The following is an 11,217-nucleotide window of genomic DNA, read 5'->3' on the forward strand; positions in this document are numbered from 1 at the left end:
ACCTGAGCTGAAATCAAGGGTTGTTGGCTTAACCAACTGAACCACCCAGGTGCCCCATTTCTGTTTTCTGGTAGGCATAAACACCTGTGCATTTCATATTCCGGCCAGGAGCCTATCATCACATTTCACTCTTCTTTGATTCGCAAAAGGTACTAAAACTTGTGATTGTCCATTTTCTTTTTTTTTAATTTTTAAAAATGTTTATTTATTTTTGAGAGGGAGAGAGACAGAGCGTGACCAGAGAGAGGGAGACACAGAATCTGAAGCAGGCTCCAGGCTCTGAGCTGTCAGCACAGAGCCCGATGCGGGGATCGAACCCACCAACTGTGAGATCATGACCTGGGCCAAACCGACTGAGCCACCCAGGTGTCCCCTTCTTTTTTCTTCTAATTTTTTAAAGTGATTTTTCATCTTCTTTTTTAAACAAAAGAAGAGTCTTGTGACATTTTAAGGAACACTTCTGACACAGGACGTTATCATGCTTAGCGGCTCATCTGGCCACAGGAGCTCTCACCTCTGCCCCCTGCAGACTGAAGAGGAACCATTTTCTCTTTCCTTTTTCAAGGCAGCCATAGCCTCGCCAACATTAGCCAGAACCGCCATCTCCTTGTAGAGGCTTCGCTGTGAGACCTGCCATCAGTGGGCGGGGGGACACCGTTAGGCATCCCCCTCTCTTAGGCACTCCAATGCAAGGAGTCCCTTCTGCATCCTATGACAGTCATGTACAAACGGGGAATGGAGTCATTCACCGCAGCTTAGCCTCTCTGGACAGAATCCACGGGAGTTCTTTTAGCCACTTGTTGGGGGATACGGGGCTTTGTGGACTGCCCTGGGAGTCCTCCTACCCTGCCCCCACGCCGTTACTGTTTGAAGACTGACCTTGCAAGCCAGGGGCTTACAGGCATCCTGGGAACGCAGCTTCTTGTAATACAATGAACACTGACCCTATCTTGTCCCCGGGCCACAACCTCGCTGGCTTCACTTTCAGGAGCCCCGGTAACTGATGTGGTTCTTACCTCTAAAGTTCTTCGTGCTCCTGAACAGTGGGAAATTTTACCAAGCTCAGCGTGGTAAGAGCTAGGCTGTGACGCTGCGCGCCTCCCGCTCCTCCCCTGTTCGCTCGGCGTTCCCAGCCTCCCGGCTCCCTGATCTCTCCCTGTGCGCCTGTCGTTGGAAGTTGCTACCGACTGCAGGGCAAAAGCTCCCGAGCGGGAAAGGAGCGCAGGGGAGCTCGGGAGACGGGCGCAGACCTGGGGAGGGAAAGAAGCCCAGCTCTTGCAGGATTTGTGCAAAGGAGCGCGGGAGACGCCTTACCCGCCAAGGTTTCTCCTCTGCAGAGCGCCTCCCTCCGGCAGAATGCGACGGAACCTCCCAAGTCCGCAACCAGGATTTTGACTGCAAGGCGCCCGCTTTACACCAGGGGAACTAGGCTATACCTCACGGGGAGGGGCCCCGCGCGGGAGAGAGTGGGACAAACCAACAGTCCCATTTCTGTGTACCTGGGAACCCAGTTTTGCAAGGACAACAACCTTGGTTACTTTTGGTGGATACACGTGGGGCTTGGGGGGAGGGAGAGGGGGATCTTTTTTGTTGCTTCTGTTTTCTGATTAACTTTTTGAAGCTGGCAGGTCCCCCCCGCCCCCCCCCCCCCCCCGCCCCGCCAACAGGGACGGAGTTCCGGGAACAACCTCGTTCCCTCCAGTCCTCCCCCGCCCCGCTCCAGCCCTTGCCCTCTACCTCCCAGGCTCTGGCGGCGCGCTCCGCAGGTGTTTCCTCGAAAGGCCTGCAGCCCCAGGATTCCAGCTCGGCTAGCCCCGACCAGCCTCGAGCTCTGTCCTAGGGTAGTGAGGAGGTTGTTTCAGCGGGAAACAGAAAATTAAGCTTCCGCTTTCTCGCTTCCCCCGCCCCGTCCCCGCCCTCGTCCCGGCCCTCGCCCCCGCCCCAAGGCGACAAGTTGCATTCGGCCTCCTTTTGCTGGTGCTTTAATTTGTAAAGGGTGATGACCGGGACCCGAGACTGGCCGCGGGTGTCGCCGTTTGGGGGGACCCCGGAGGGCTCCGGCGATGGCATTTTGGTGAAAGAAAACAGAAATTGTCCTTTGGATTCGTCTGCTCCTGCAGACTTCACACCCAGGTCTTATGCGACACCGTCAGTTTTCAGGGCATTCATCTTAGTTTTATTACGAACGTGTTCTGGGCGCTCTCACGAAGGGTCTGGCTCCGTGCCGCCCTCCCGGGGGGAACGGGACCCGGCCGCGCGCACCGCCCTTCGGGGCATCCAAGGAACGGCGCAGCCAGGGGAAGGGGACGAGGAGTCGGCTGCCTGGGAACTGATCCGAGCCCGCGCCCCCAGGGGCGTAAGTAGCATTTGGGGGCCCCTGGAGCATTCAGTTCCGTCTTGACTCTCAACTGCCCCTCTCCCGAGTGACCTCCTTCTGTCTTCCTCGGGCCTCTTAAATTTCTGGTAAACAGATGTTCGTTTCCCCATCTCCTCACTTCCAACTCCCGAGTCCAGCCCAAAGGACCCCTGGAGCCCTTCCAGCAAACACTCTCCTACCTTCTCCCCGGGAGCTCCAGGTCTCAGTGGATGTGGGGCTAAGGAAACTGAGGCCAACTATGGTGCCTGGGGCAGGCAGGATCTGGGCTGTGGCAGTCTGGCCCCTTGGGCGCTCGCTGTCGCGCTCACTTCTCAAGACCAGTGCAGGGATGAGCTCCAACCAGACCCTTGGGCACGGGGAGAGTCCGCAGCTTTGAGCTAATGGGCTGGAAAAATGTCAATGTAGGACTACAGGTTTCTGATGAGTCTGCCTCGTTGCCCAAGCGCGTTCAAATCCGTGCAGCGGAGGTGCCTGGCTGGCTCAGTGGGAGGAGCGTGAGACTCTTGATCTTAGGGTCATGGGATTGAGTCCCACATTGGGACTTTATAATTTATAATTGTAGATTATTAAACTAAATAAATAAACCGAAAACAAACAAACAAATCGATGCTCAGAAAGGATGTGGTCACTCCTGGCAGGAGACTCTGTAGAACCTGGGGCAAGCCAGGGAGACAAGGATGCTGACCAGTTACCAGAAAACCAAAGCGAAGAGAACAGTCTAGAGGACACCACCTGTAGTCATCTCTGGGGTTCTGCTTTTTGATTTTTAAACGTATTGTCAAATATCTAAGGTGTATGGAAAGTACGAAAATAATAATACATTGAACACTTATGTATTCACCACCCAGCTAAATGATAAAACATCAGCAATAATTTTGTGTACCTCTCGCTCATTCCCTCATCCCACCTGTCCCCTACTCACCTGATACCCAAGATGATTTTCTAGATTTGAAGTTACTACACTCATACAATTCTCTGTACTTTTATTACATGTGCATACGTCACTCATACATGAAATTGTTTCACACAGCAAGCACGTGCAGATAGTAGCATATTGTATATATTCTGCAGAACTTGCTTCCAACTCCTTAACATTTCGTTTTAAAGATGTATCCACATATCTAGATCATTCATTTCACTGCTGTATAAATGGATCCTTCCTTTCCACCTTTCCATCCATCCCCTTTGGTCTCCACATTATCCAGGTCTCCTCAACTTTTCCTGCAAAAGACCTCAGCTTCCGCCCACATTGGGGTCATAATTGCCACAGCACAGCATCTTCCTTTCTACTGCTCCTTCCCCGTCCTACACTCTGGAAGCTTCTGGAAGGTCTGGGAAAAGGGAGTCATGCTTTGATGAAATGTTGCCCCTCTAGCAAGCTTGCATGTTTGCTTGTTTGTTTTGGGTAGGAGGTGGGCGAGGGCAGAATGTGATTTATTCTTAGTATTTACTGAAGATTAAAAGTAAAACTCAGGTTTGCTCGAGTAAGCAATGCCAAGAGCCACTATTGGTCACACACACACACACACACACACACACACACGCACACACGGTTAAGGCAAACTTTATATATATTTTTTCCTTCAACGAGCTAAGCAGGGAGCAACCTAATGAGAAGGGACATAGCATCTTCGAAGGGATTGAAGAGACATATCACCTTAGAAGGTCCAGGCAGTCTCTCATGGAAAGAGAAATACTGCATTAAAGTCAGAGTATCACTGCCATGTGTTGGCAACGTCTGCCAGCACATGAGGTTGGTCCATATGAAACCCAATTCAGCATTCTCCATGAGAGACCCAGGGAGACTGGGTCCATGCTCAGTGACACTGTGGCTGGTCAGACTTTTACTAGGGGGACTGACAGTCATAGCAGCCATGAGTTTTAGCACAGAATCTTATCAGTGTTTCCACAGTCTTTCTTTCAAACCCAAGCAACTTGTTTATAATATTCACTCTTCGGGCAAAGATACATTGCCACCTTCTTCCTTTTTACTTTTTTGCAATAAACAACAAATTTTTAAAGATATATTTTATATAAACATGCTTAAGACTTTTTAAGAATGGTGTTTGCCATTTGACAAAGTGGGGTGGAAACCTCACCGAAACAAGTGTAGTTGGAGGAGAGATGAGGCATCCTTTACAAATGTTTATACAAATCACACACAGGGCCTAACTACCCCAGAAAACCACCAGAAGACTAGCAGAACGGAGTCTCCAGAGCCAAGCGCAGATGAGAGGCCCACGGAAGAGGGTAGGAAGGGCGGCGAGGCGGTGCGCGCTCCACGGACTGGCGGGAGGGAGCCGGGGCGGAGGGGCGGCTCGCCGGCCAAGCAGAGCCCCCGAGTCGGGCTGGCAAAAGTGGAGGGGCCGGACGGACTGTGTTCTGACAGCAAGCGGGACTTAGCGTCTGGGAGGTCATAAGTTAACAGCTCTGCTCAGAAAGCGGGAAGGCTGGAGGACAAAGAGAGGGAGACCTGCTGAGCCCCCTACGGCAGAGCTCAGTTTGGTGGGGAACAAAGGCACTCGCCAGCGCCATCTCCCCCGCCCATCCCCCAGCCAGAATCCCAAAGGGAACCAGTTCCTGCCAGGGAACTTGCTCGCTCCACGCAAACACCCAACTCTGTGCTTCTGCGGAGCCAAACCTCTGGCAGCGGATCTGACTCCTTCCCGCTGCCACAGGGCCCCTCCTGAAGTGGATCACCTAAGGAGAAGCGAGCTAAGCCTGCCCCTCCTGCCCCCGTGCACCTTGCCTACCCACCCCAGCTAATACGCCAGATCCCCAGCACCACAAGCCTGGCAGTGTGCAAGTAGCCCAGGCGGGCCATGCCACCCCACAGGGAATCCTGCCCCTAGGAGAGGGGAAGAGAAGGCACACACCAGTCTGACTGTGGCCCCAGCGGTGGGCTGGGGGCGGACATCAGGTCTGACTGCGGCCCCGCCCACCAACTCCAGTTAAACACCACAGCACAGGGGAAGTGCCCTGCAGGTCCGCACTACTCCAGGGACTATCCAAAATGACGAAACAGAAGAATTCCCCTCATAAGAATCTCCAGGAAATAACAACAGCTAATGAACTGATCAAAAAGGATTTAAATAATATAACAGAAAGTGAATTTAGAATAATAGTCATAAAATTAATCGCTGGGCTTGAAAACAGTATAGAGGACAGCAGAGAATCTCTTGCTACAGAGATCAAGGGACTAAGGAACAGTCACGAGGAGCTGAAAAACGCTTTAAATGAAATGCAAAACAAAATGGAAACGACGACGGCTCGGATTGAAGAGGCAGAGGACAGAATAGGTGAACTAGAAGATAAAGTTATGGAAAAAGAGGAAGCTGAGAGAAAGAGAGATAAAAAAATCCAGGAGTATGAGGGAAAAATTAGAGAACTAAGTGATACACTAAAAAGAAATAATATACGCATAATTGGTATCCCAGAGGAGGAAGAGAGAGGGAAAGGTGCTGAAGGGGTACTTGAAGAAATTATAGCTGAGAACTTCCCTGAACTAGGGAAGGAAAAAGGCATTGAAATCCAAGAGGCACAGAGAACTCCCTTCAGACGTAACTTGAATCGATCTTCTGCACGACATATCATAGTGAAACTGGCAAAATACAAGGATAAAGAGAAAATTCTGAAAGCAGCAAGGGATAAACGTGCCCTCACATATAAAAGAAGACCTATAAGACTCATGACTGATCTCTCCTTTGAAACTTGGCAGGCCAGAAAGGATTGGCACGATATCTTCAGTGTGCTGAACAGAAAAAATATGCAGCCAAGAATCCTTTATCCGCAAGTCTGTCATTTAGAATAGAAGGAGAGATAAAGGTCTTCCCAAACAAACAAAAACTGAAGGAATTTGTCACCACGAAACCAGCCCTACAAGAGATCCTAAGGGGGATCCTGTGAGACAAAGTACCAGAGACATCGCTACAAGCATAAAATATACAGACATCACAATGACTCTAAACCCGTATCTTTCTATAATAACACTGAATGTAAATGGATTAAATGCACCAACCAAAAGACATAGGGTATCAGAATGGATAAAAAAAAACAAGACCCATCTATTTGCTGTCTACAAGAGACTCATTTTAGATCTGAGGACACCTTTAGATTGAGAGTGAGGGGATGGAGAACTATTTATCATGCTACTGGAAGCCAAAAGAAAGCCGGAGTAGCCATACTTATATCAGACAAACTAGACTTTAAATTAAAGGCTGTAACAAGAGATGAAGAAGGGCATTATATAATAATTACAGGGTCTATCCACAAGGAAGAGCTAACAATTATAAATGTCTATGCGCCGAATACCAGAGCCCCCAAATATATAAAACAATTACTCATAAACATAAGCAACCTTATTGATAAGAATGTGGTCATTGCAGGGGACTTTAACACTCCACTTACAGAAATGGATAGATCATCTAGACACACGGTCAATAAAGAAACAAGGGCCCTGAATGACACATTGGATCAGATGGACTTGACAGATATATTTAGAACTCTGCATCCCAAAGCAACAGAATATACTTTCTTCTCGAGTGCACATGGAACATTCTCCAAGATAGATCATATACTGGGTCACAAAACAGCCCTTCATAAGTTTACAAGAATTGAAATTATACCATGCATACTTTCAGACCACAGTGCTATGAAGCTTGAAATCAACCACAGGAAAAAGTCTGGAAAACCTCCAAACGCATGGAGGTTAAGAACACCCTACGAAAGAATGAGTAGGTCAACCAGGCAATTAGAGAAGAAATTTAAAAATATATGGAAACAAACAAAAATGAAAATACAACAATCCAAACGCTTTGGGATGCAGCGAAGGCAGTCCTGAGAGGAAAATACATCGCAATCCAGGCCTATCTCAAGAAACAAGAAAAATCCCAAATACAAAATCTAACAGCACACCTAAAGGAAATAGAAGCAGAACAGCAAAGGCAGCCTAAACCCAGCAGAAGAAGAGAAATCATAAAGATCAGAGCAGAAATAAACAATATAGAATCTAAAAAAACTGTAGAGCAGATCAACGAAACCAAGAGTTGGTTTTTTGAAAAAATAAACAAAATTGACAAACCTCTAGCCAGGCTTCTCAAAAAGAAAAGGGAGATGACCCAAATAGATAAAATCATGAATGAAAATGGAATTATTACAACCAATCCCTCAGAGATACAAACAATTATCAGGGAATACTATGAAAAATTATATGCCAACAAATTGGACAACCTGGAAGAAATGGACAAATTCCTAAACACCCACACTCTTCCAAAACTCAATCAGGAGGAAATAGAAAGCTTGAACAGATCCATAACCAGTAAAGAAATTGAATCGGTTATCAAAAATCTCCCAACAAATAAGAGTCCAGGACCAGATGGCTTCCCAGGGGAGTTCTACCAGACGTTTAAAGCAGAGATAATACCTATCCTTCTCAAGCTATTCCAAGAAATAGAAAGGGAAGGAAAACTTCCAGACTCATTCTATGAAGCCAGTATTACTTTGGTTCCTAAACCAGACAGAGACCCAGTAAAAAAAGAGAACTACAGGCCAATATCCCTGATGAATATGATGCAAAAATTCTCAATAAGATACTAGCAAATCGAATTCAACAGCATATAAAAAGAATTATTCACCATGATCAAGTGGGATTCATTCCTGGGATGCAAGGCTGGTTCAACATTCGCAAATCAATCAATGTGATACATCACATTAATAAAAGAAAAGAGAAGAACCATACGATCCTGTCAATCGATGCAGAAAAGGCCTTTGACAAAATCCAGCACAGTTTCTTAATAAAAACCCTTGAGAAAGTCGGGATAGAAGGAACATACTTAAACATCATAAAAGCCATTTATGAAAAGCCCATAGCTAACATCATCCTCAACGGGGAAAAACTGAGAGCTTTTTCCCTGAGATCAGGAACACGACAGGGATGCCCACTCTCACCACTGTTGTTTAACATAGGTTGGAAGTTCTGGCATCAGCAATCAGACAACAAAAGGAAATCAAAGGCATCAAAATTGGCAATGATGAAGTCAAGCTTTCGCTTTTTGCAGATGACATGATATTGTACATGGAAAATCCGATAGACTCCCCCAAAAGTCTGCTAGAACTGATACATGAATTCAGCGAAGTTGCAGGATACAAAATCAATGTACAGAAATCAGTTGCATTCTTAAACACTAACAATGAAGCAACAGAAAGACAAATAAAGAAACTGATCCCATTCACAATTGCACCAAGAAGCATAAAATACCTAGGAATAAATCTAACCAAAGATGTAAAAGATCTGTATGCTGAAAACTATAGAAAGCTTATGAAGGTAATTGAAGAAGATATAAAGAAATGGAAAGACATTCCCTGCTCATGGATTGGAAGAATAAATATTGTCAAAATGTCAATACTACCCAAAGCTATCTACACATTCAATGCAATCCCAATCAAAATTGCACCAGCATTCTTCTCGAAACTAGAACAAGCAATCCTAAAATTCATATGGAACCACAAAAGGCCCCGAATAGCCAAAGTAATTTTGAAGAAGAAGACCAAAGCAGGAGGCATCACAATCCCAGACTTTAGCCTTTACTACAAAGCTGTCATCATCAAGACAGCATGGCATTGGCACAAAAACAGACACATAGACCAATGGAATAGAATAGAAACCCCAGAACTAGACCCACAAACGTGTGGCCAACTAATCTTTGACAAAGCAGGAAAGAACATCCAATGGAAAAAAGACAGTCTCTTTAACAAATGGTGCTGGGAGAACTGGACAGCAACATGCAGAAGGTTGAAACTAGACCACTTTCTCACACCATTCACAAAAATAAACTCAAAATGGATAAAGGACCTGAATGTGAGACAGGAAACCATCAAAACCCTAGAGGAGAAAGCAGGAAAAGACCTCTCTGACCTCAGCCGTAGCAATTTCTTACTCGACACATCCCCAAAGGCAAGGGAATTAAAAGCAAAAGTGAATTACTGGGACCTTATGAAGATAAAAGCTTCTGCACAGCAAAGGAAACAACCAACAAAACTAAACGGCAACCAACGGAATGGGAAAAGATATTCGCAAATGACATATCGGACAAAGGACTAGTATCTAAAATCTATAAAGAGCTCACCAAACTCCACACCTGAAAAACAAATAACCCAGTGAAGAAATGGGCAGAAAACATGAATAGACACTTCTCTAAAGAAGACATCCGGATGGCCAACAGGCACATGAAAAGGTATTCAACGTCGCTCCTTATCAGGGAAATACAAATCAAAACCACACTCAGATATCACCTCACACCAGTGAGAGTGGCCAAAATGAACAAATCAGGAGACTATAGATGCTGGAGAGGATGTGGAGAAACGGGAACCCTCTTGCACTGTTGGTGGGAATGCAAATTGGTGCAGCCACTCTGGAAAGCAGTGTGGAGGTTCCTCAGAAAATTAAAAATAGACCTACCCTATGACCCAGCAATAGCACTGCTAGGAATTTACCCAAGGGATACAGGAGTACTGATGCATAGGGGCACTTGTACCCCAATGTTTATAGCAGCACTCTCAACAATAGCCAGATTGTGGAAAGAGCCTAAATGTCCATCAACTGATGAATGGATAAAGAAATTGTGGTTTATATACACAATGAAATACCACGTGGCAATGAGAAAGAATGAAATATGGCCTTTTGTAGCAACGTGGATGGAACTGGAGAGTGTGATGCTAAGTGAAATAAGTCATACAGAGAAAGACAGATACCATATAGTTTCACTCTTATGTGGATCCTGAGAAACTTAACAGAAACCCATGGGGGAGGGGAAGGAAAAAAAAAAAAAGAGGTTAGAGTGGGAGAGAGCCAAAGCATAAGAGACTGTTAAAAACTGAGAACAAACTGAGGGTTGATGGGGGGTGGGAGGGAGGAGAGGGTGGGTGATGGGTATTGAGGAGGGCACCTTTTGGGATGAGCACTGGGTGTTGTATGGAAACCAATTTGACAATAAATTTCATATATTGAAAAAAAATCACACACAGCAGAGAAGACTGTGGGGAGGGGGGGATCTCAGTTCTATGGGTTCTCAGCACTGACCCTGAGTTCCAAGACCATCCTGATGTTCCTGTCCCAGTGGGTGATTATGCTTTCCCCAAAGGTGCCCAGTCGGTATGAGTCCAATGCTCCATTTGCTCTTGGAAGTGTAGTAAAGTGGCTAGAATGTTCTCTCTGTCCCCTCCCTCAGGTCTTTAGCTCACTGAAAATGAGTATGGTGGGCAGGATAACAGCCTCCCAAAGATGTCCGCACCCTAATCCCCAGGACCTTAGAGATTATGCTACATGACGGGGGAATGAAGATTGTAGAGACAATTAAGGTTGCTAACCAACTGACCTTAAAATAAAGAGAATCTCCTGGATTATCTGGGAGGGCTCACTGTAATCACAAGGGGCCTTACAGGTGGAAGGAGACAGAAGAATCCATGTCAGAGTGATGCAAGGTGACAAAGACTTGACCAGCCACTGCTGGTTTTGAAGATGGAAGGGGGTCGAGAGCCAGGGAACACTGGAGGCCTCTAGGAGCTGGGAAAGCCGGAAAATGGATTCTCCCCTAGACCTCCAGAGAGAACTGCCGTCCTCCTGACACCTTGATTTTGGCCCAGGGAGACCCAACCTGCTCACCAATCTGAATGTTATGATGAGACATTATGTACATTGGCAGATATGCAGCACCACCTATGAGGTATTCTAGCGATTCACCTCTTCCTCCCAGCACACACACATAATCGAACCTAAATGGTCAATCTTCCGGGTCTGAGACAAAACACAGGCATGCGGGAAGAAATTCAATGGCACCACAAAG

General features: G+C 46.5%; 1 protein-coding gene across 21 annotated transcripts in view; it reads right to left on the reverse strand.

The window, feature by feature from the left end:
- The window catches only part of LOC131497052 (schlafen family member 5-like), a 29,104-nt gene extending 27,251 nt beyond the window's left edge, over positions 1–1,853 (reverse strand). For 6 of the 21 annotated variants that reach the window (XM_058702972.1, XM_058702985.1, XM_058702992.1 and 3 more), the window contains exon 1: positions 1,738–1,853. The gene's annotated coding sequence lies outside the window, so the exon portion shown is untranslated. Of the gene's footprint in view, positions 1–514; positions 1,251–1,314; positions 1,608–1,737 lie in introns of those variants that run through there. The other 15 variants (XM_058702987.1, XM_058702982.1, XM_058702984.1 and 12 more) reach the window with 4 other exon arrangements.
- Positions 1,854–11,217: the final 9,364 nt, after the last annotated feature.

The sequence above is a fragment of the Neofelis nebulosa genome, chromosome 16 (assembly GCF_028018385.1).
Source record: "Neofelis nebulosa isolate mNeoNeb1 chromosome 16, mNeoNeb1.pri, whole genome shotgun sequence".
NCBI lineage: Eukaryota > Metazoa > Chordata > Mammalia > Carnivora > Felidae > Neofelis > Neofelis nebulosa.